The 23,795-nt window shown below is 43.9% G+C and overlaps 1 long non-coding RNA gene across 1 annotated transcript; it reads right to left on the bottom strand.

Annotated features, from left to right (window-relative positions):
• LOC147412370 (uncharacterized) lies at positions 1-22,933 on the bottom strand. Its single transcript, XR_015184211.1, has 3 exons — positions 22,898-22,933; positions 364-506; positions 1-201 (listed from the first exon to the last, which is right to left on the bottom strand). It is a non-coding gene; the product is annotated as an uncharacterized LOC147412370 (long non-coding RNA).
• Between the last annotated feature and the right edge of the window lie 862 nt (positions 22,934-23,795).

The raw sequence follows: 23,795 nt of genomic DNA, 5'->3' as shown, positions 1-23,795 counted from the left end.
ACCAAGCTCACCCATACGGTTATTTTAATTTTAGCGCTCTTTATGCTCAAAGATCTTTTGGTCCCAGCACCATGGCCTCCAATAAAATAGATAGCAATCCAATTTCACTTTCAGTAACGGCAAAAAAAATCAGTTGGGAATAATTTTGTTTGGTACAAATGCCCTCTAGATTCCACTGCCAGGTCTAAACTCTAGAACCACCTGCAGAAGAATAAAATGAGAGAGAGAAATTAAAATGAGAGATCTTTGTTGCTGTTGACTGGTACCAGTTTCCATGTTCCAGATGTGAGTTGTCCATGAGTACACCAGGAGAAAACAAATGAATGTCACCATGAAGTTGTTAAATGTGCTCGAATGGCTCACCTTTAATTTTCAGGTATGATGCTGTCATTTCATGTCAGTTGTCTTTTGAGAGTAAACTTCTGGAAATGATTTGAGTTCATTTAAGGGAGGTTTAGATCCAAACTCATGGTTCTGGCAGAACCTATTGCACTTCTAAATGTTTTCTGTAAGAACATAAAAGTAGACAAAACTACCATTTAGCACAATGGATCATTTCGGTGCCTAAAAAGCAGAAAACAAGTTTCAGAACAGTGGCTTGCAGTTTCTGCCTTGTCTGTCAGTTCCATACAGCTCTCACATCAATGCATTTGCTTTCTTTCCCTGCGGGTGAAGTGCTGGGCATTTAGTACTGCGATTACTACAACTTCCTAACCACATATTGCATAAAAACACAATTTTGGGAGCTATTGCCCAGAGGCAGTCAGACCATTTTGAAAAGCATAAATTCACAACATCAGACAGAAACCAAATTGAAGGCAGATATTTGCCACCTTTTCCCCCTTCTCCACCCTTTTTGACCAGCTGTGCTACTGATCCAGCCTCCCTGGAGCTGTCCACAGCTGCATTTTCCACATAGCCTTTACCTGAGTGATATTTATGATATGCCTTGGGACCATTGCTTACCAGAGGGAGTGATTTGGCTGACTGTGTATGGTAGGTCTGTAGACCATGACAGGTGCACTAAACACAAGGTGGCTTTCTTACCAGGACTGATTTATTACTAAGTTTTTGTTCATGACTGTTTAATGAATTAATTTGAAAGTCTCTTTTTTTGTTGTTGTTGTAGAAGTGCAGCCTTGTGGGCAGGGAAACTGGTGACTGAAACCTTTCTGAGGGGCAAAGGTGATATCGTGGGCCTTGACCTGTGCTCTCAGGAGAATTGTGGTTTGCATATATTCAATAATATCCTTCTATCTGGGCTGCGTTTCTGGTGTTCCCGACACCCATTCGTAGGTCACAAACCATCAAGTTGTCTTTGGATACTTCCTAGACACCAACCTCACCTTGAAAATAGCAGCCTACAAACAACCTTAGAGATAGAAATAAACAAGGACCAGCACACCTGCCACTAGAAACATAGCAGCCATCCAAAACGCTCCCTGAAATGTGTAATATGCAGCCAAACCTCCAGAGAATATCAGATTGGCGGTGAGGAGAATATTCTTGATAACCCTGGTACCAGCCACAAAACATTCAGCAAACAAGGCTGCTGCTCCTCCAGAGACAGACATCACAGATGTAAATGAGCCTCCTGAAGAACATATGTAAAACGCACTACAATATAAAAAGAAAAAACCTATTAACAGCACACTTAGCTATCACATTTCATGCTAGATTGGAACTTGTCCAGAACATCCTGAAACTACCGCCTTTGCTAGCAGATGATCATTTGAAAGAAATTGTCCTCAAAGTTTCCCTTTGAACTTTCCAAATTGCCCTTGCCCCACCAAATACTTTAGTAGAAGCAAAATTTCTCATGGCAAACATATCCCAAGTGGAGTAGGGCCATGCATGCCAAAGCAATAGATTTAAAACTTGCTGACACATGTACATACCCCATAGAATAAGAGTCCCATTCCCATCCAAAAGAAACCATCAAAGCTTTCCATCCTACATGTACTCATTCCAGAACGTGATCTATTCTATCCAAAGCACAAAATGCCCCCATGGAAAGTATGTGGGTGAAACCCATCAACTACTGTACACCACAACATTTTCATGCAGACACTCTGCAAAAGACAGAAACAGCCGGTGGGAGAACGTTTCTCACAATATAACCACTCTCTGTTTGACTTCTTAGTCTTGATCTTCAAAGGCATTCCACAAAACATCTTCAAAAGATGAGCTTTGGATGTCAAATTCCTAACCCTACTTCATCCTAAAAACCAGAGCACAATAGAGATGCTGGTTTTATATCACAATTTTCCCTACACTATAGCTGAAGCTCTTGCCATCTGTCTCTATGACACAGAAATTATTGAACTTACTACTTTTGATAATGTACTTTTCATTTCCATAGGCACCAAATACCTTTTTCTCAACAAATATCAAGCTGATTAACACAATTCAGTTCAAGCTGCAAAGCAAGTTTCCCCCATCTTTATTATCTGGAATGTTGCTTCTTCAGTTTCAGGCCAAAAAAATGCCTTCTCTTTGCTTCTTATCTTTTGCTTTAACCAGCAATGTCATCTCTCCCCACAAATCTCTCCTTGCTTATTTCGTTAATGATAGTATCATTGTAGCTGTGGGGTTAGTTTCACTACCTACACAAAAAGTAGACAGCTAATAGGCTCAAGTTGGTTTGTTTCTCCACAAAACACATGTATCACAGACAGTTCACATTTTCACAGAGAGGCTGGTTTAATCCTTCATATGCTTCATGGATCTGCTAGCAAAAATGCCACTTTCCCTAGAAATCCTCCACTCCAGTGGGCTAAGTGGTCCCAGGAGAATGGTCAAGGAGGTATCCTTGCTGCAGGACACAAAAGTCCAGATTTGAATAGGAGACAAAGCAAGAACAAGTGCAGTGGCAATCCTAACCATCAGCAATGCTACACTACAAAGTAACACTATTTGCTTAATGCAAGTGTTGGTCAGCGATGAGGTAGCTTTTGTTTTGTTGCTGTTTCCAGTCCCTGTTAGTAGACCCCAGCTCAAATTGACTGTACTTTTAACAGGGCAAAAGAAGGGAACATAGCTAACCACAGTGACACTGATCCATTTATCAACACTAGAAAGAGCAAACAAGGCCGAGAGCATTTCTTTTGAGCTGCAGTTTGGCTGGACTAATGGGTGATTACCCTTCACAGATCGAAAGAAAAAATATGACTAGACATATTAGAAAAAGACAGGTTTAATTTGTGTTATTTAGTCATGTAATCAGAGAGCAGTCTGCATGTGTGTGGCAATGATTATGAGATAATTCTTGGAAGCTTGCTAATCGTGTCATTGCTTTTCAGAATTCAGCTTATGCTCTAAACTCTCCTGCAATTTATTAAGGTAGACACTTTGATGCTTCAGGTTCCTCCACTCCAAGACAGACATAGAAATTGCTACAACAGGGAGTTCTGACAGCCCACCTCTCCTGATAGGTTTGCTTTAAGATGGCTGGATGATTCAAGCAAAGGGATAAACATCCCCGTACAATACTAACTGTAGAAAAGAAATTTTTTTCCAGCCCATCATACATGTTATGTACACTGCAGCATGGGGCTGTGGCTCCTTTATAATTTTTCTAAAGCACATAAAATGTAACTCTGGAGTTTTAGACTGTAAAAACTGCTTGTCTTCTGTATGGGCCAGCTAGGACCCTGGGAGGTTTCTCAAAGTGAAAGACTGGGCAATTTCAACTCCCTGTGAATGTCATGAATGCAATGTCCTCACTGATTCACCTGAATCATTGGCTATTTCAGACACTTCATAAGCCTACAGCATGGGTGACAGCTAACAAGGGTGACCCTTTTCCAAAAACAGAATCTTGACAAGTTTGACTACTCCATGATCTGTCCAGTTGTACATCCTCAAAAAGGTTTCTTAGAGTACCTGTGAATAGTTTTGAATCTACATATTTATTCAGTTAGCAGGCACAAACTCCTCCTCTCTGCTATGGAGTCATACATCTCCATTCTACGTGGATAAGGTGTGTTACTCCCATTTTAAAGCTGGGTGAAATGAGAAAGAAGAGATCATTTGCCCCAGGGAATCCAAAATTTCCAGCTAAACATAATTTGTTCCCTTGAGTTGCAGAACTTAGCTTTTTTTCTCCAGGCTTGGCAAAATGACAGAAAGACTCCTACATTCAGCAGAGCACAGAGGACAACACTTTATTCTTCATCCTTTGCCTGCAATAAAGATAACCGTTCAAGCAGAGCTGTCTGCATATAGAGAGGGATTTTATGCACTCAAGATCTCTGCTTCTAGCAGGTGCAGCCAAGGCTGCTAGGAAGGGTAGGAAGAGTTAAAGCACCATTTGGTTCTGGAAGATGTATAGGAATTGGAGAAGACAGAGGAATTTGCTGGATTCTGGAACGCATGAATTTAATAACTAAAATTATTCTACCTAGAGATGACAGAACTTGAACTATGCACATGAGAGAGCCGAGTTACCCCAGGCTCTAGTGGACAAAGTCGCACTAGAGAATTGCAGCTGATCTGGGGAAGTGAACTAAGCTTTTCCTAAGCTCCAATTCACTCCCGAGAAATAAACATCTGAAAAATCTTCCACGTGGAAACAAAACTTTTTCTCCCTCTGCTGCAAGGAGGAAGAGAAGAGAACAGGGGTGTGTTTTCCATCCTATTCCTTTCTTTCACCCTGCAAGTTCATGTGACTTCAGTTTAACCTAGCCCTAAGGCAAAGACTGCAGAAATAAAGATAGCATTTTTTCTGTTTCCTGTACACTGCAATGAGTGACATAATGTTGTAGAGAGAAGCCCACTGAGGCTATTACAAGAGACCAAGAAGAAACAAGATCTTCTGAGTACTGTTAGTTATTCAGAAATTTTCTCCTGGGAGCAGAAAAAAACCAACAGCAACAGGTCCTCACTTGAAAGAGTCAAGAAAACACAGAGATGGATCGGTTGAATTAGTTTTGGGGTTTGTTAATTACCTCCAAAGCTTTTAGGGTTAAAAGAAGTCTAGAGGCCTTTGCATCCAGCCTCTCTCTAAACTCATGCTCAGCTAATCCGTGTCAGCTGCATCTTCCCTTGCCAATAGAGAGGTGAGTGTGAGGAATTTCTGCATGTTACTTATTTAGCTGTTACCTTTTATGGGTCTCTCTGTCTCCCACTGACTTTCTGGCTACAGACGGGTTGGCAAGAGGAAAACCTCAAGCAATCCTCTTCTGAAAGCTTTAAAACTTGGGCGGGTGAAAGAATAGTCTGACAAAAGCAGTAGACACCTGTGAAGTCTGTGCTTGGACTTGGGCTGCTACTTTCAGGGCCGCAGCTAACACAGGGTATTGTCTCTGTTTAAAACAGCATCTGCTTATCTCATCGGAATTTGGGAATCCACTGATTCATTTTTATTAATGTGATTTTTTTTTAATGTGTTTTTCAGTCCTTACTTACATGTTTATTGAAAGGCCTATCTGCAGACAACGAAAAAAAAAATCTCATTTTTACAGGTAGTGTTCAAAACCAAAGGTGGAAACAGGCCCTACTTCATGGAGACTGTTTAAGCAGATGAAGAATAGCCAGGAACGGGGGAGAAAGAAGTTTCCACTTCACAGTGAGCAGTGATCCTCCACAGAGAGGCAGGGAGTGGGATGGGCAATGATCAACAGACAAAGGAAGGGTTGTGGAGCTAAGGCAGCAGCTGGGAGGACAGTGCTAAAGTGGACATGCTGCGAGGGAACTGGCTGGAGTAGGAGATCCAATTACCCAGCACAGGGCAGGGACAGTCCCAAATCAAATTCTCCAAATGCCAGAAGCACCTAGCTATGGCTGGAGCATGCGTTCACTCAGTGTACATCCTCCTGCACATGCACATGGGATACTCCTCATGCTGGGCTACACTCCTCCAGGAAACCAATCCATGCTCATGGATTCCATTTGTGTTAGTGAAGTTACTACCAAATTGTTACTGCTGTGCTGTGAATGGTTCTTTGTTGGTGTTTATTAACCTTGGCCAAGAAGCATCCATCAGTCTGGGAATAGCAAGGAGGATTTAATGATGACAATGAACATGCTAAGGAGGTGATTACAACCAGAAGAGCCTGATCTTTTACTTACTTGCAGAGGAAGATTTTGTAGCAATGGGAAGAGTGAAAGAGATGTCAGGTTATAGGAAAGGTACACATTGCAGGAAGGGAAGAAGAAACTTCATGGAGAGCCATGCCAGAAGGAAGAAGTAGTAGACAGGGTTATTTTGTCATGGAGAACCTGGATTAGCTGTGAGACAAGCCAAGTCCAGAAAAGAAACCACAGGAGATTAACAACAGATAAATAAGCAGAGGAAGACCTTGAATGGGGTCAGGAACTTCCAGGAAAGACACTGTTCAGGAAATTCATTCTCATAGAAATTGTAAGCATTTGATGGTGCTTGAAAGTAAACAGCAATGCTCAGTTCTGAAACTTTGTGCTTAGCAGATTTCCATGAGTGCATTTCTTTGCAATTATTAACAGAAAGGGAAAAACCAAACTCATAACTTCAGTAGCAAGGCGGGATTCTGCAAAAATGCACACTTCAAGTACAGAGGAAATCTAAAGGTTTCTAATGGGACTGAAAGCCCTGACAAATGGACTTCAAGATAACAAAAAAAAAAGCAAACCAGGATAAGTTTAGATGCAGATCATCAGTACCAGTTAAGGGCCCTAAAACAGGAATTGCTGGAGACTGCTCAGACTCTACAGGCATAAAGATACTTTTGTGCCCTACCTGCAGGACAGCAAGGACCCTGCAGGAAGCTTCCACAAAACTAAGACACCTTGATCCTTCCATTCTCTCCTGCCGGGCTGCAACGGAGACCTCTGAAAAGTCTTCTCACGTGCTTCCTTGGCAATATTGACTCCAGAAGAAACATTCCTCACATCAGAACTGGGGCTTTTCAGAGCCATTTTTACAATTCCAGCTATTTCAGTATTTTAGCACAAGTTGTCTGAGGGGTGAAGATCATATCCAGTACAATGACTCACGTGGGTTACAACCAACACATCCTTCATGTGGGCCAGAAAAAGCCAGGTGTTTTCTTCATTGACAACAGCTTGTCAACACAACTGACGCCTTGGTTACCAATCCCAGCACAGATATACAGAGTGAATAGGCCAGAAACTGAAACAGCAGAAGCCCGTCCATATGGATTGGGATCTGATGCGTGTCCCTGGTGAACAAGTCCAGAGCATACTTCTCCAAAGAAGTTACAACACAGTTGTCACTTTTACCTATGAGCACCATCCTGCCCAACACTCACAGACCTCCCAAAAGAAAAGAGTGTCTTATAAAGTCCAGGATGAAGGACAATGAAAGAATAAAGATGACTTTCTGTTTCTGTCCTAAGACGTAAGAGCAAGTGCTTTGTTTAGTACAACATTCATTGATCTGATTCCACGGCTGCATAGAACTAGAAAAGACTGTACCACTCTTGACTTTGTATTTTGATTCTGAATGCTCACAGAAGGACCTGCTGGCTATTTCTGTTTTTGCTGGAGGCTCCAAGCAGTGAGGAAATTCAAATGTGTGGAAGCACACCCAAGAACTGACGATCTCTTGAAGCAGAGATTGGCTACAAAACCGGAGACTCAGTTTCGCCAAACCTCATCAATCAGACTTTGTTTTTGCCAAACCAAACACCACACCAGAAATGGGTTTGGAGTCAGCTTCCATTTTCTTCAAGCCACCAAAGTCCTGAGGTTATTCAAAGGTCTCTCTATCACCCATCTGCAACCTAAACCTTTTTTCTGGAATGGGTTCTCTGCAGATTGCCTTGATATGCCAACAAAGGGTGAGAAGCCAAGGTTCTCTGCAAGTTTTTCAGTGTTCCCCAGCTCTGGACGGGCCCCAGATACTTCAGGAATAGCCTTTCAAGTGGTGGTTTGGCCCTCATAGGCACAGGCGGTTCTGGGAGGAAGAGAGTCTCATGTTCATAGAAAATAAGATTAAGAAACAAAAATATTGAGCAAATGGCTTTGAATCTGGAAAAATATGCTCAAGTTGGGGTGAAAATTCCAGTTGTTTTTAAATGAGCTAATTTGTTCTTTCCTGTACATCAAATGTGGGAAGAAAAGGGGAAAAAAAAAAGAGAATAAAACAAACAAAAAAAACCCTTTGCTTTTTAATCTGACAGCTGCTTCTTCTGGAAAAACGATGGTTTTGTGCTTAAAATGTTAGACTGGGACATAAGAGGGCTGGGTTCAGTTTGCTGATGTGCCAAAAAATCCCTGCATGACCTTGGGCAAGTCACTTAGCCTCTCCCAGTTCCCTTTGCAAATCCTGGGGCTAAGACAAGTTCCCTTCTCCTTTGTGTATACTCTTACTGCAAGGACTTTTGAACAGGCCTGATTCTTCTTATACATTTTTGCAACACCTAGCAGAAAATGTGGCTACTCTTTTAGTTGGAGCTCAGGAGCAAGTTTGTGATCCAAGTCATGTTATCATCCATTATAAATTCTGCAAAGTCCAATTCTGGACTAGAGTTTTCAACTCAGGCCAATCTTAAGGCAGTAGGGGATTATATCATATAAACGAGGCTGTAGATGTCACTCTCTCCTAAGAGGCTTACCCTCTCTCTGCCTTGAGCTCTGTTGTTGGTTTAGGCTATTGTCAGAATGCACTTGCTCACACTTGTGGGATGTTTAGTTTAAGAAAACCCACAGTGGCCTGAGGTCCCTTTGCATTCAGAATATATGAAATCCCAGAGACGCGAAAAGGACTGTCTACCAAGCACCACTGTGATTTCACATGATGTCCAGGTCAAACCTTTACCTGGAATTCAAGATTTAGAAAAAGTTTTTTGTGTTGGTTTGTTGGGGTTTCTTTTGGAAAAACACTTGAGTGTGAATCGGGAAGACCACACACATGCGGCAGTTTCTCACCGCCCATGATCTGATACGCCACTTAACCCCTGTGGTTTACAACCAGCCCTCACCACACTGCTTGTTGAGAGCACTGAGACACTGCTCATGCTGGGGTGGGCGGGCAGGAAATCCCCAGGGAATTCCCCAGCTGATAAGATCTTGCCCATCAAGACTCAAGTGAAGGACTGGAGTATTGGGTTTAGGAATGGACAGACTTCAGGTGGGAAATAGAAGGTCCATTTCCTTCACTGAACCAGAAGCCCTGTGTTTTCTAGGGCTGTCTTCCAAACCAAGCACAGCCTGAAGCAAGAAGCAGAAAGGACTGCAGGAGAAAGCCAGCCAAGCTTCCCAGGCACTGGTGGTTTTGACAATTCAGGAACAAGGAACTAAAGATGAGACAGGGTTGCTTCAGTCATCACAGCCATTCCTTACCAAACACAGACAACTCAGGGAGGAATTTTATTCCAGGAGTACCCTCTGACCGTGCACTGTGGACAGACATTTCACAGTATCCTCTAATAAACTGCGAGACCTCTAATTAAAGGTCAAAAGACACAGAGTGCACCATGCCACCAGCAGAGAGAGGGAGTAATTGTGAGAATCACCAGCCATTCCTGCAACTGCAGAGAACTTTACGTGTAATTGTTGCAAAAAGTAGATGAGTCTGCAACTGATTCTCTGGGTTGTACTGAGATTTGCCCACTGTTGATGATGACATTATCATGATCCTCTTTTTCAAAGTCCATATTGGTGTCTCTTCAGATGGAAGTTGGAAAATCTGGACTCCCCAGAATCTTCTCCATAAAGGGTCTCTTAGGACTGCTGGTCCAGAAGCTGCTGTTGTTTCCTGAGCTGCTACACACTCCAAAGAGAGACACGCAACATTTTGGACCTCATGGCCAGCAGCATTCACAGCTAAGATTTACACAGTCCTTGGAGGCAAGAGCCTTGTGATTCTGAATATAGAGGGCCCTTTCATTGATGCTGTTGGTGACAGACACACTGGATCTAGCTGTGTGTGTAAGTGAATATTAACACAATTTAACACAATTAAATAGCTGTAGGACTCAGCCTTCCTGTGGAAGAATACTCAAAGTTGTTCTTAACACATGATGAAAAAAGCATAAACTTTAATGAAATCAAGCTGAAATTGATGAACACGGACATCTTTGGCTCCCCTCAAAATACAACCTTTTAATAACACCTTTGGTTTGACGACTTTTCAATGCAATTCTACAGCGCCTGTTTCCAGCCTATTGCCCATCAGTTTAGCTGTACAAATCTGCACACAGCGTTACAGCACAAAGGCACAGATCTGGTGAGGGTTTCTTAGAAGCACTGCTGCACACTGTTATCTTAAATGATGGTCTTGTGATTAAGGCACCTAAAGGCAAGAAAAGGAGGACGAACCCCCCTTCAAATCCCTCGCGACCCTGTACAGGTCATCCAATCCCTCGCTCTATATTCCACATCTAAAATACCAAATTAAGAATTGCTCAAATATTTTAAATTTTTTAAAATCATTTGCTAACTGCATACGTGGCACTCAGACACAAAGGCAGTCAGGCAGTCTGTATGTGCGATAAACACTGAAAACAATTTCTTTGCAGGAGTAGAATTAAAAGCAAGAAAAAAATCAAGAGCCTTTGCAAAGGTTCTGCACACAATTCTCAGCTTTCAATCTGAACACAGTCTGGAAAGGCCAACGTGAAGGAATCATCCTCTGGCGAGAGTTTAATCCAATTTCAAATAACTCCAGTAAAAGCACCCAACAACAGAGATATTGCTTAAAAGGGCAGTGGTTTGACACGGCAAGCCTTTTGATTACTCTTGCTATTAGGAGGTTTTCAGGTCTTGAGGTACAAAACTCTGTTCAGGACATGAACTGGGGAGTTGTGGGGGAGACAAAACCCTGAAGTTATGACTGCATGAACAACAGCAATCACTTCAAAGTTACCATCCTGAAGAACTAAAAACTTAAGCCCATACACGACTCACAAATGAGACCGTGGGTTCTACTGCTTCTCTCCTACAAATAAGTAACTCTCCTTGACAATTATGCATTAGAAAAATGCAGGGCTCCAATTATTGTTTCTAACTAAAAACATTTGTAGCGTATTTCTAGGAAAAAAGGATTAAGGGTGGAACTCCTGGAGGCAGCCAGACACACACTGATTTTATAGGAATTGTGATCATTCTATACTTTTGAAAAACCACGTTCTCGATGTTATGGAGCCAGACCAGGCAGATCATCTCCTGACAAACTTCCTTGCACCCAACGGAAGGATTGCCCCTTGAAATTTTAATCATGTCTCAACTATTAAGAAACTGTCTTAAAACAAAAAGATAGATCTAATACATGATTTCCTACAACAACGGCAAGCTAACAAAAATATTTAAAGGTGACATTTTGGACACATTCATCCTGTTATTGTGGCTGCTACTGGTCAATAGCCAGGGATCAAGGTCTCTGTTAACACAGACAACTCCAGAACATAATCCTCACATGAATACACTACCTCTAGTGCTAGCAGTACCCTGGTTTGAGGAGCTGAAACAGCAGAATTCCTCTGCAGAGCTTCAGTGTGTGCAGCATTTCAGGACACACAACTCGTAGAAAATCCCCTGCCCTTCTTTAGTTACTCATCGCAGCATCCACAGGCAGCTCACAAAATACTCTGAAACAGTAAACTACTTTCAGCTCCAGAACAGCTCAAACCTCCATTAGTGCTAACAAAGAACTCAGTCATTTGAGGACAACACACTGAGTCGACCTCCCGAAGAAAAAACCCGAACCAAAACACCCCCCAGCCCTCCTCAGCTCAGCAAATAAATCGCATCAGGCTTTCCCCTCTGCTTCCCCCTGCCCCACAATTCTAAGTGACTTTCTAGTCTAAAGGCACTCACAAATAGCCACACCGTGCCTTTGTCCAAACAAGCCCAATGAAATCAGATGGCTTCAGAAAGCAACATTTACGCCGTGTGACGGCTGCTGCATCAAACCCTCGCACTAGGAAACTCCTGTTCACTATTGCACACCACGAAACATCTAGGATTATTAACGAAACATAAAAGAAAAATAATGCAAGCTACTGGATTTGAAAACTCAGCCATCCACCTTCGAGGCAGGTGCAGATTCACCTGTATGACCAAGCTTCCAGTTTCAACTGATGGCTGTTGCAAAGCAGCTGTAAAAACGGCCAAAGTTTTGTACTACTCAGTTTTAAGCATTACTTGTGCTTCTCCTGACCCTTCTACACCAAATTATCTATCTTCAGATAAATAAAAGCATTACGCTGCAATCTTAGTCGCCAAGGTTTCTCCTAAACCAACTTCTTACTAAAGGGTCTTTGGCCAACGCCACTCTGATCTACTGTTACTTTTCCATCACCATTTTATCTCCACAACTTTATTGTCAAATGTATAAGCTTCGGCCTCTCGCCGTCAATGTTCTGCTATCAAAATACCAAGTCCCTGGTCATGAGGGTACTACAAGTAAAAAAATCGAACCGCTCAACCTTTAGAAACTACAGAATTCAAACATCCAGTGAAATTAAATGGTTTACTACGAGACAGATGACTATTGACAGAAACCAGATTATTAATAAAATTAAAATATCGCATTGCTAGTGGTTTCCACAAGAGAATGACATTCTGAAAAAGCCGAAGACTATCTTGGAAAGAATCAGATGTTGCTAAGGTTTTCTTTCAACAACTCAAGCTCCCACAAAACAAGTAAGGTATTTATGGAAGCAACTGAAGAACATGACAAACAAACAGGCTACAGAAAGCCTCCTGAGCCTAAAGAAGAGATGATCAGTTGAAGAAGTGACCTGTTTCTCACTGTGTTTGTGTTTTGTTCTGTTTTTTAAATCTGCCACATAGGCACCTAGATTAGGCAGCTCCACCAAGCTTTCTCCGCCAGCAAAAGTATTTTCTTGTGCACGCATCACCCTGCAGTCAGGCTTGAAGTCTGGCTGGTTTTAGTTTATTTCTGCTGATACACGGGCAAGATGAACACTAGATATCTGGAATTCATTTTATTTACATTTTCACGTCCCTTAACCTAAAAATAACCGTCCAAATTTTCACGAAAGCAGGCAACACAAAACGTGCTCACAAACTGCACAGTGCTCACGAGAACACTGTAGTTCTCCACTATGTTCAACACCTCTTGGACACTTCTCAGCCAGGGGGACTTTGTTCTCCTTCTCTCCTCTCCCACTGCACAGAGCAATCAACCTCACCTAACACTTCATCTACTTCCACAAGTCTGGAGATAAGAAATTCCAGGGGATGAGTCAGCCCCGTGAACCAAAGCAAGCGAAACCAAAAGGGAGCACCTTGGATCACTGGTCCCTGTTGTTGCAACTCCCACTTAGCATTTTCTGCAGCCCTGGCTCTCAGCACTCTCTTCCTCCAGCCACCCCCACCCTCCCCCCCAGCTCACCTCACATGCTCTGCATCTCCCTTTCCACTCCCAGCCTTCCTTTCAACACATCCTCCCCTCCTCCTGTTTGTCCACTCGGGCAATCCCTCCTACAAAATTTCACTTCAAAATGACGACTAACAATATTGCCATGCCATCTGTTTTCGTAACATATCACTCTTCCTACACCTTTTAATTCCTCCTTTTATAGAGAACAGAATTCTTTTGGAGTGAGGACTATCCACCATTACACTGTCTAAAACAACTCGTTTCTGTTCTTAAGTCTTTCATCTTTAATATAGCCGTGGTTAAAAACGACTATGTATTTCCTTGATTAGGTTTCCAACTGCTGGCATAAGAACACAAGCTCACCAAAACCTGACATGCTGGCACAACCTCTAAATGCTTAGCAGAGCTTTAGTCTGTTCTTCCCATCTATCCTATGGTGGGCGGTTTTGTTGGTGGGTTTTGGGGGTGTTTCAGGCATCAGACTCAAACCAGAAATCTAGACTGTAAAGGTACTAAATCCATCTCTGCATGGGCATTGCAGGTTCACAAACATACATGTGAATGCACAAATTCCTTAAGAACCATCCATTAAAAAAGAACATAATAAAGAATGACCTGAATTACCATGGCAAGTTAAATTACTTTATGCACAACATATGCCACTCTTCTGAAGTAAAGAAAACATGGGACAATTTAAAACTGTATTTCTGGTACAGAACACCTTCTTAGTCAAATGACGACTTATATTCAGTTATTTTAGATCATTCCTGTGTTTTCTGTTCAGGTAATACATACCATCAAAAATCAGAAAATACAGACTCAGGATTTGTCACTATTACTTTAGTCATACCATACCCAAGATATCTACATAAAAGTTTTCTAAAAGCTACAAAACAAGCCTTGCTGTAATCAGAAATGAAATGCAGCGCGTACACGTTCACCCCAGAGGACGGCATGTTAAAAAAAGGAAGAGGTAACAACAAAACACACCCTGGAGAGCTCTAAACCAGATTTGGCTGTTATGCAGCAGAGAGAGAAATGAAACTGAAGTGAGGAGAAGCAGCCTTGTGGTAATGCAACACAGAGGCCAATCACTAGTGGTGCTCCAGAGGTCAATACTGAGGGCAATATTGCTGAACACCTTCATTAACGGCCTGGACAGCGAACAGGTGTACCCTCAGCAGGTCTGCAGATGATAACATTTGGAGGAGTGCCTTACACACCAGAGGGTTGTGCTGACATTCAGCAGGACCTCGGCAGGCCGGAGAAACGGGCAGAGAGGAATCTCCTGAAGCCCTACAAGGGGAAATGCAAAGTCCTCACGCGGGGAGGAATAACCCCGTCCCTCACTGCGGGCTGGAGGCAGACTGTCTGGAAAGCAGCTCTGCAGAACAGGACCCGGGGTCCTGGGTGAAGCAGCCAGCAACGCGCCTCGGCCACAAAGGCGGCCAACAGTGTCCCGGGCTGCATTAGGAAGAGCACCAGCAGGTCGAGGGACGTGACCCTTTCCCTCTGCTCAGCACTGGTGAGACACATCTGGAGTGCTGGGCCCAGGTCTAGGCTCCCCAGTACAAGGCAAACACGGACATACTGGAGCCCTTAATTAAGGGCTTGGAGCATCAGGCATACAAGGGAAGGCTGTGTGAGCCAGGATTTTGTAGCCTCAAGAAGGACTGGGGGCAGCGGGAAAGAATCTTATCGATGCGTATAAAAACCTGATGGGAAGCAGTAAAAAAGAGTGGGTCTGACTCACCCAAGTGGTGCCCAGTGAACGGACAAGAGGCAACAGGCACAACTGGAAACACAAGAAACTTAAAAAGTAAGTTTGGCGTGGGTTTGGTTTCTTTCTTTCTTTTATTTTTTTTTTTCCCCCCTCTTGCTGTTTGTTTTGTTTTTCTATGAGGGTGGTCAAACACTGGAACTTACCCAGACAGGTTGTGGTGTTTCCATCCCTGGAGCTGGTCTAGGTGACCCTGATGGGAGCAGGGCACTTGGGCTAACTAAATGATCTCTAGAGGTCCCTTCCAACCTGAACATTAATCTGAGGGTAAAAAACCCACTTCTGTGGTAGGAAACAGAGGAACAGATAATACTCACAGCAGAACTGGGTTGGTTTTCCTGCTGCTGTTTACATCCAACAGTAAAGATGATTAAGCCTCAGTATTACAAAGCTAATTCAAACAGCCCAAAAGTCAAAATAGTTGATACCAAGTATTTATAAAACCAGTTTCATTTTGCCTCAATGTAAGAAACTGCCTGTAATCTCTCTCAGTTTCCTACAGACACTACACTGGGTTTCACTGCTTACAAATGTGAGTGCCAGAAAACCGTTTGCTTAAAGGTCAATGGATAAAACCACACAAGAACATGAAGGAAGATTCATCTGTGATGAAAGTCTTTTGTAACATTTTAGCTAGGTTAAACATACAGCTTTTTAAAAGGAAATACAAAAGCTGCTGTATCGAGAACTCCAGAAAACAACCTCCTCCACTGGATGACAAATATAATAGGGGTGGCAGCAATAAAAACGTGTTCATTACTGATCTGAAGGCAGGACCCGCAGAAGTGAGGCCCCAATCAGTTTCCAGTTCCCACTGCTTAACCAGAACTGTGCTACACAGAAACCCACCTCGGCAGTTTCAAACACAAAAGGAAAGACTCATTGTACATCTCATCATACACAACTCAGAAAACTTGTATTGCAAACCTCCCCTGAGGAGCAATGCCAAGCATTATGGATTAGCTGCAACATCCCACAGCCCTTTCAACATTCCCACTGGGTACCGCGTACTGATATTGCACCTGAAACAGGACATACAGCCTTGCTGTAGCACACACTGGTTTAGGCAGCAAACAGCACAGAGGCACAACTGGGATGGAAATAAGCAGGGTCTGCTCCTACTTTCTCTGCAAGTTTCAGGAAAAGAACCTGTCACTGAGGAACAAACCCAAGCTGACATGGTCTCTGGAGTTAATCTCTTTCTTTTCTTCTGCTTTTCAAATCTAAATCAGTTTTCACTAACAGCGCCAGAACCTGCCAGTAACTTTTACAGCTGCAGGGTCATCAACTTCAAGACACCTACTTGGCAACCTTTCCACACCATTTGGATGCGACTGTATTTACCCGGACACACAAACAGGCTGTACAGAGAGAGACAACATAAGACAGACAACTGTTTTCAGGCCAGCATGTTATTTTGAGGAGGTTCACTTTACACCCTGAAAAAGAAGATGTTTCAACAAGCAGCCAAAGAGCACCCTTAAGAAGTATGTGACAGAACTGGAAGTTGTAGCTGAGAGAGATAAGCTGTTAGCCTGCTTCCAGGGGCACTGATCGTAAAAATCAGTCCTAAGTTATATATTAGACCCAGTATAGATGCAGCTACTTTGTGGAACACTTTGATGCCTCCAGCTGATGGAGTTGTAAGCATGCAGTGTCAGCTATACGTGTATTTGTTTGATCGAATTACAAAAGCACAACTATATTCAGTGACTTGATCAAGAGGTGACCCACAGTGGCAAACCGAAGAACGGTTATGAAAGCAATATCTGCATTCTAGAACATCGATTTTGTCACAGTATTTTAAGGTTTATTCAAGAAACAGAACTAAAGCAAGCTGTATATACGGTACCACAGATGGGTACTAAATTTGCTACTGAACGAGTTTCATGCCAGCAGAGCTGAATCTCGCAGTCTATTCAGGCAGCCTCTCATTGCTCAAACAACTCAGCAGGCAAGCTATACAAAGTATGGAACAAACGCCCCCAAAACGGAGAAGGTTCTTCAAAAACACCCCCACGACACACCAGACAACACATCCTTTTAAGAACCAGGGAAGGTAGAGGCTAATGACCTCCCATCTCATCACTGACAAAATTCCAACACTGAAAACAATCTCAGAATAACTACACGGTCTCCAATTCCTCAGTCCTACTCCAGCCCTATTCACAGCTCACAGAAGCTATAAACCTCTGGAGAAAAAAAAAAAGAAACAAAAGGACAGGAGACTGTTTTCCAAAGAGCTCTTCAGAAGCACGAGAAGCCTGCCCGTGCGAGGCGCAGAAATGGTGTGCTGGAAGCGGAGCTACACTGTACGATGCCGACAATCTGCGAGGCCACGCTGCAGCCCGCAGAATAACCCCCTGTCCGGAGCTGGACGCTGGGGTAGTTTGGGAGAGGGTGTGAGAAAGGAAGGCAGAGGCATAAGCCGCACCACAATGCCTGTATCCGCTTTGCAGCCTCAGCCCCTCCCTATGAAACCGCAGAAGGGACTGGAAGGCTGTGGACAAGAAGTGCCCACTTCTGAAAAACGGAACACGGGAAGTGACGGCAACTGGAACGATGCTGGGCCGTGAGCACTGGGACAGTGAACCAAGGAGGCTACGGGGCAGAAGCACTGCGGGAAACGAAAAGTTACTCCCGTGCTGAGTGTAGAAAGCAGCGAGTTCCTGCCATGAGCTCATTCCTTCTCAAGTGAGCAGCAGTGGAGGAGAGACAGACACTTGGATGGCATCAGATACACAGCCCAGGGGAGGGAAGGGAAGAACAGAGGAAAGAAGAGAAGCAGGCCCCCTCACTGAGCCAGACCAGAGCTACTGCTGCTAGAAGGGAGCCGGATTAGAGCTGGAGCACTTGCCTCTGCTTTTTTCCCCTCTCAGAAAACCAAGGAGAAGCCACCAAACTTAGACCCCTACCTGAAATGCATTCAGATTTTGCTGACTGCAAACCCCTACTCTGAATCACACCTAGCCTCAGAAAAACTCGCCATCAAAAGCACGCAAGAGTGACTTCAGAACATCCTCCTCTTTGGCTGAGTGTTTGTGCTGCCCTGAAGTAAGATTCATTCTTGGATCAGTGATTTCATAATGTAAAACACAAAACCCTTCAAAAAGAGACAAATACATAAGGTGGCAGTTGAGGACAGCAGTTATAATATTCCTCAAATTACACGTTGCTTTGTTTTAGGTAACTTCCTAATCTGCCTTCTCCAAAGGCCCTCCTGTCAACTGAACACACATTTCTCAGGCTAACGCCCTTCAAATGCAATTTTAAAACATGTACCTATTTCTGTAAAGTTTGTCACGTGGCAGCCTCAAATCAGAATTCTGATTTTTAAAAACACTTCACCTATCTGTTTTACAACACTCATCACACACCAACAGGTGTCTTGTATGCTGTTTACTCTCAGTGTCCTCAGCTGCTTTGCACTCAGGCTTGTTAAGCAAAGCAGCAATTTAGCAACGTCGGCTCGTTTGTTAATGTCTCCCCTAACATGACATCTAGTCTCCCCCTGATTTCTTTACGGCTGGATTTACAGCTTGGTTCTGTCTTCCTGCAGTTGAATAAGCACCTGACAGAAACGCCCAACTGAACAGTCACATACTCATTTTGAAGCAGTCACGGAAATCTTGAGGAAAGACTCAAGAGCTTGAAATGGCCAAGAGCTGGTAGGAAATAAATCAAAACTTTGATACCTCCATACACCCCAAGTTAGCAACAAGAACAATTCAAGAATCACTAATTAAACAAAAGGCCGTACGTAAACGGAAAACCCCATTTTCATTATGATTTTACTCTAATAAACAGGCCTTGCAATTTCTCAAAGGGGTTTTTTTGTGTGTTGGAAGGAAATACTGCCTTAGAAGTTATCGAAATTTTGTTTCATAGTTCAGCATTACCTAGTGAATTACAAGCTATTGTTTCTATATATAAGCAGCAACATTGTGAGACTCCTTTAGAGATACAAAGACTACCGCATCAAATAATACCAACAACCTTACACCTCAAAGCATGAGTTTAACTCTGCTTTCATTGTATTACCACCACGGCAGCGTTACAGCATTTCTGAAATTACACTTTTGTCCAAGTCACTGTGTCAACAGACAAGCCAGTCTGCTCCAAGCACCGAAGGGCTAAAATGGAATAAAACGGCTCAACCAGCTAAGATGCATTCAAACATGAATTCTAGTGGTGCTTCACTTCACTTTGCTACTGTAGTCAAAATTTTACTCTCTGTATTTTACAGAACAACAGAAAATCGTAGGCGGATTTTTGGGTTCAAACAAAAGTTTGATGCCTTGCCTTTCAAGCTCTTACTACGTAAAGATGCAGGACATCAAGAGATGACGCCCATAGTCTTGCCAAATGCAACGAGATTTCTCCTTCAGAAGACCTACAGAAGTTGTCAAACCTTAGTGCCAGCACAGTCCATTCGAGGAGCTGATCCTTCCACCACTTTCAATTAAAAGTCAGGGTTTCACTTCCCCCAACCACCACAGCACAAACCACTTTAACTTCCTAGATTGTACCAGCAAACCTTTACAAACCGATGGCTGAGCACAGGAGCACACAAAAGCCCTCAGAGAGAAGAACACTGGCAGGCCTTGTTCATATACCTCGCTGAGCACAACCCCTCCAGAAGAAGAGGCAGAAAGACTAGGTAGGCAGCTTCAGAGCCAGCGCCCACAGCTGGCACTAGCCACGAGCTGCAGCGCTGCTGGACGTTCGGCTTCTGAACATCCGCATCAGCCGCTTCCACGTGCCCATCCGCCCCTTCACTGCGCAGGTGGAACGAGGAGCCTGGGCTGACCCTGACTCCCCAGCAGCTGCCCAGCCTGGACACCCAGCCTGACACAGACGGAGGCTGGTGCAGAGCTCCCCACGCCACAGGAGCAGCAGCCTGTACAGGCAGGGTGGGTGGCTGGCAGGCAGGCAGCCCGGCAGCTGAGCGCCTTCCTGCAGGCAAGACACGCACGTCAGACCCCGTGAGAAAGGGTCGTTCTGATCCCTACCAACTCCAGGGAAGACAAGCATCGCGCTGCCTGCGAGCCAAACAGGAAGGACACTCTGCTCTCTTGTACAGCAGGTTAGAAGTTGTTTCTGCTATTTCTTTCTCCTCAAAGAAAATGTCAGCGTAGACACAGGCGATTACACTTGATTTCCTTCTGTATTTTAACTCTGAAGCAAATAATTGGATAGGTGCCTCTCTGAAGTCACCTACAGGACTTCTGACAATGACTGCGTGGGTCCAACACCCCTGAAAAGAGACAGAATTACATTTATCTCCTTTTTTTTAAAAAAAAAAAAAACAAACCACAGATGTAATAAGAAGTTCTTGAAGCTTATTAGCAATCATCACTAAAGGTATAGAAAGCAAAAAAAGCCATTAAAAAGTTTCACATGGAAACAGATAGAAAATGGCCAAATCACACTTCCTTTGCAGACTATAGTGAAGTGTCTTCTCTAACCAAGACAAATTAGAAACGCCTGTATTATGCAAACTCATATCACAGTTTACGGCTTGAGAAGCCAGGGATTTCCTACTGTGTTTCTAACAGCTGGACAACTAAACCACTTCACTGTTTACTTTGTGATGCCGCATTCGTGATATGGCAGAGCCTAAACATTTTCTTAAAAGAAAATGAGCCTGAAGGAGTTAACCACACACACACAGAAAGCCTGATACCTGCCAGACAACCTCAGGCTCTACAGTTTTCAATAATGAATAGTTACTCATGCATTGCATAAATATTATTACATCATATCTCGTATGTATGCAAAATCAGAACTACAATAAAATAGGTTCCTCTGTTTCAATGTTGTATCAATTAACCCACTCATCCACTTAATTTGGAGCTGTAGATGCATCAGGTCACAACAGCTTTAACATCTCACATGCCTCTGTGTCTAAACAGGAACAGACAGACCATTCTAAATACAAAAAAACCCAACCCACCACCACCAACAACAAAAGCCCCAACAAAAAAAACCTGCTCTACCATAATAACTGGGTGAGAGGAAAGATACCATTACTGTGCTTTTCTATTATGTTTTTGTCTTGCCTAACATCTAATGTACATATCAACACCTCACTTTCAAGATGTAAGTCAATAAAACACGCAGAAATACCTTCATCCCCAAGGTCGGCATTACACAACGTGAGTATAAAATGGATCACAACAAGGACGCTGAACACGGCTCACATCTCAAAGAACACGGCTTTTTTTCCAACTCGGTAATTAATGCATGAGTAAACTACAATAAGTATTACATTCATTTTCCTAAATATTAAACTCATTAGAAATTTGTTCTGACGGTCAGAAACACACTTGAGATACGGGAAGACTGTAACCCTGAGCCCATGGGGAAGGGGCAACGAAGAAGTGGGATGTGACATGAGGAAGTCTCGGGGGCAACACGGGCCAGGGGTTAGGACGTTCCCTTCTGCAGCGCAGCACCAGTGCCCGCCGTTGTAGGCAGTTTGTACCACGCTAGCGTAGGACCACCATAAAACCCCCACTTTGCAAGTCCTGCACAAGTCTCCCTTGTGACTACGCCCAGAGGTCTCCCCTCGCACGCTCACCCCTTCGCCACCCGCCCCGCAGGAACACACCTCCTGCTGTGCCGCCTCCACCCCCGCGCCCACAGACTGACCCCCCAGGTGACAACCCAGGAATCATTTACAGCCACATGAAACATCTGAATTCGAATTACTTCACATCTCCAGCTTCTGACTAGCAGCACGAAATTCAGTGGCTTTAATTGTGAAACAACCTTTCCTAATTCTAAGCTGCTGAAATAGGCTGCTGAGTCAGCACCGTATAAAAACTTAAGTCTTACGCTAAAGGGGGAGATGAAAACACAGGAATTTGTGCCCCCCTGTGCTGCACAGTAATCCCACCCCGAAATTCCACTCCCCGTGGCTGAGCCCAGGCTGTATCTAACAGACCCCAGCCTGGCACGAGCAAACCTGTCCCCACGGCATTCCAGAAGTCTGGGCAGAGACCGACTGCTGCTCCTGGCCCCGGCAACTCGGACCCGGGGGTCTCCCTCTTCACCACCTGACGCTGCCCTTGGCAAGCGAGCCCTGGTTTGAACACCTCCCCAGCAACCCACCAGCACAACTGGTCTTGTACCAGACAGCTGCCCTTTTTCCTCACAGAAGCAAGGGGCTCGAGGAACTGGAAGACCAGCAGCCAATTATCTTTCCTAATCACAAAACAACCCCGCAGACCCTTACTTCAGCTGATGGCAAACTCCTTCCGTTCACAGCTCAGTCCTTGCACAGTCCTCACCATCCTCCAGGAAACTGGGTGGGCCTGGAAATAACTGGGTTCTCTGGACATACACACACTCTTCACCTTGAAGGTGTACTGATAGCTACACCCACAAGGTACCGCAGGGGTCACAGCATACAGGCCTGTTCTTCTGCCAGAATAAAACACACAGCGCACACCCAGAAACCTGTACCGTGAACTCTGATCTGAGAATCAGAGCTTTTAAAATCCCCAGTTGCTGACACTGCTGAACTGGTAAAGCACGGTAGAGGTCTAAAGCTTTTCCAAGAAACTTCTCTGCCTACGTTGTATTTACGTGCACAGGCTACAGGTATTTAGAGGTTCTTATTTGTGAGTGCCTAAATTTTAGCCAAACCTTCTGAAGCACAGCAAGTTCTCCACTACTTCAGGGTTCTTTGTTTTCGAGGAGACTTTCACACTTTGAATCAGCCTGTCTCTAGTTAGATGAAGCTAGCCATTCCCCTCCCCCTTCATTGCCAAAAAAGCTTGTTTCATGTCCCCCCGAGATGGAGGTGTTTGTTAACTGACCTGCTCCCGTCTCTCCAATCCCACACGTGGGACCAGTCCGTAAGCATCGCCTCGGGGTTGCTCAGCCACAGCTTTCCAGGCTCAGCTTCTCCTCGTCCACCAAGCACCTCATAAAAAAAGGACGTAATTACAAAAGTTACTGCCTTTGCAAAGTTGTGGGATTCTAACTGGGCAGAAAAGTTCCCCAAGTCATCATACTACCCACTGTTACAGCACCCTCAAACACAGGGCTCAACTGGCGGTTCACAGGAAGGCTGAACACTCCTGCCTCGAGCACAGCCACACTCAGAAGCACCAGGAACACCTTTGGGGGCTGTAGCAGTTTGGGCTGTCTAACTGCAGTCCATGGGCCTCAGTCCGTTAGAGTTTGCATCCAGCAGCGTGCCTGGCTACGTCACCCCTGAGCCATGACTCTTCCCAGTCCTTCCCCCTCCACCTCTACCAGGAGAGTTGTTTCAAGGGACACAGGAAAAGTTGTGTTTAAAAAAATCCAAACAAAACCACAAAACAAAATAAAACAAGAGATAATTCTAAAGCCTCACTGATTTACGTGAGCGAGCTTAAAGCTTTGCAGAAACTTCAGGCAAAGCACCTAGAAACTGAAATGGCTATTTTTATCTTCTTTGCTGGAGGCATCTACACAAAACTGTTTAGAAACTCCACCCAAAAGGGAGCAATTCCTAGGTACTGCCTTTTGATTTGGGTTGAGGTTTGGGAAACTGTAGAACAGTAGGTACACCAGAGACATCAGAGAGGACTTCTCTGAAGGAAAGTGAGGCTAAGAACGCTTCTGAACACACTGCGAATGGTCAACACAGCATCAAATTGGGACTGCAGACAGTAAAACAGTGTTGAGTCCTTCATACCAAGTAAAATACCATCTCCCCTCAAAACCCAC

The sequence above is a fragment of the Leptosomus discolor genome, unplaced genomic scaffold (assembly GCF_034619465.1).
Source record: "Leptosomus discolor isolate bLepDis1 unplaced genomic scaffold, bLepDis1.hap2 HAP2_SCAFFOLD_94, whole genome shotgun sequence".
In the NCBI taxonomy this organism is placed as follows: Eukaryota; Metazoa; Chordata; class Aves; order Leptosomiformes; family Leptosomidae; genus Leptosomus; species Leptosomus discolor.
Note: the sequence above shows the minus strand (reverse complement) of the source record. Positions and strands in the feature narration are given on the sequence as shown.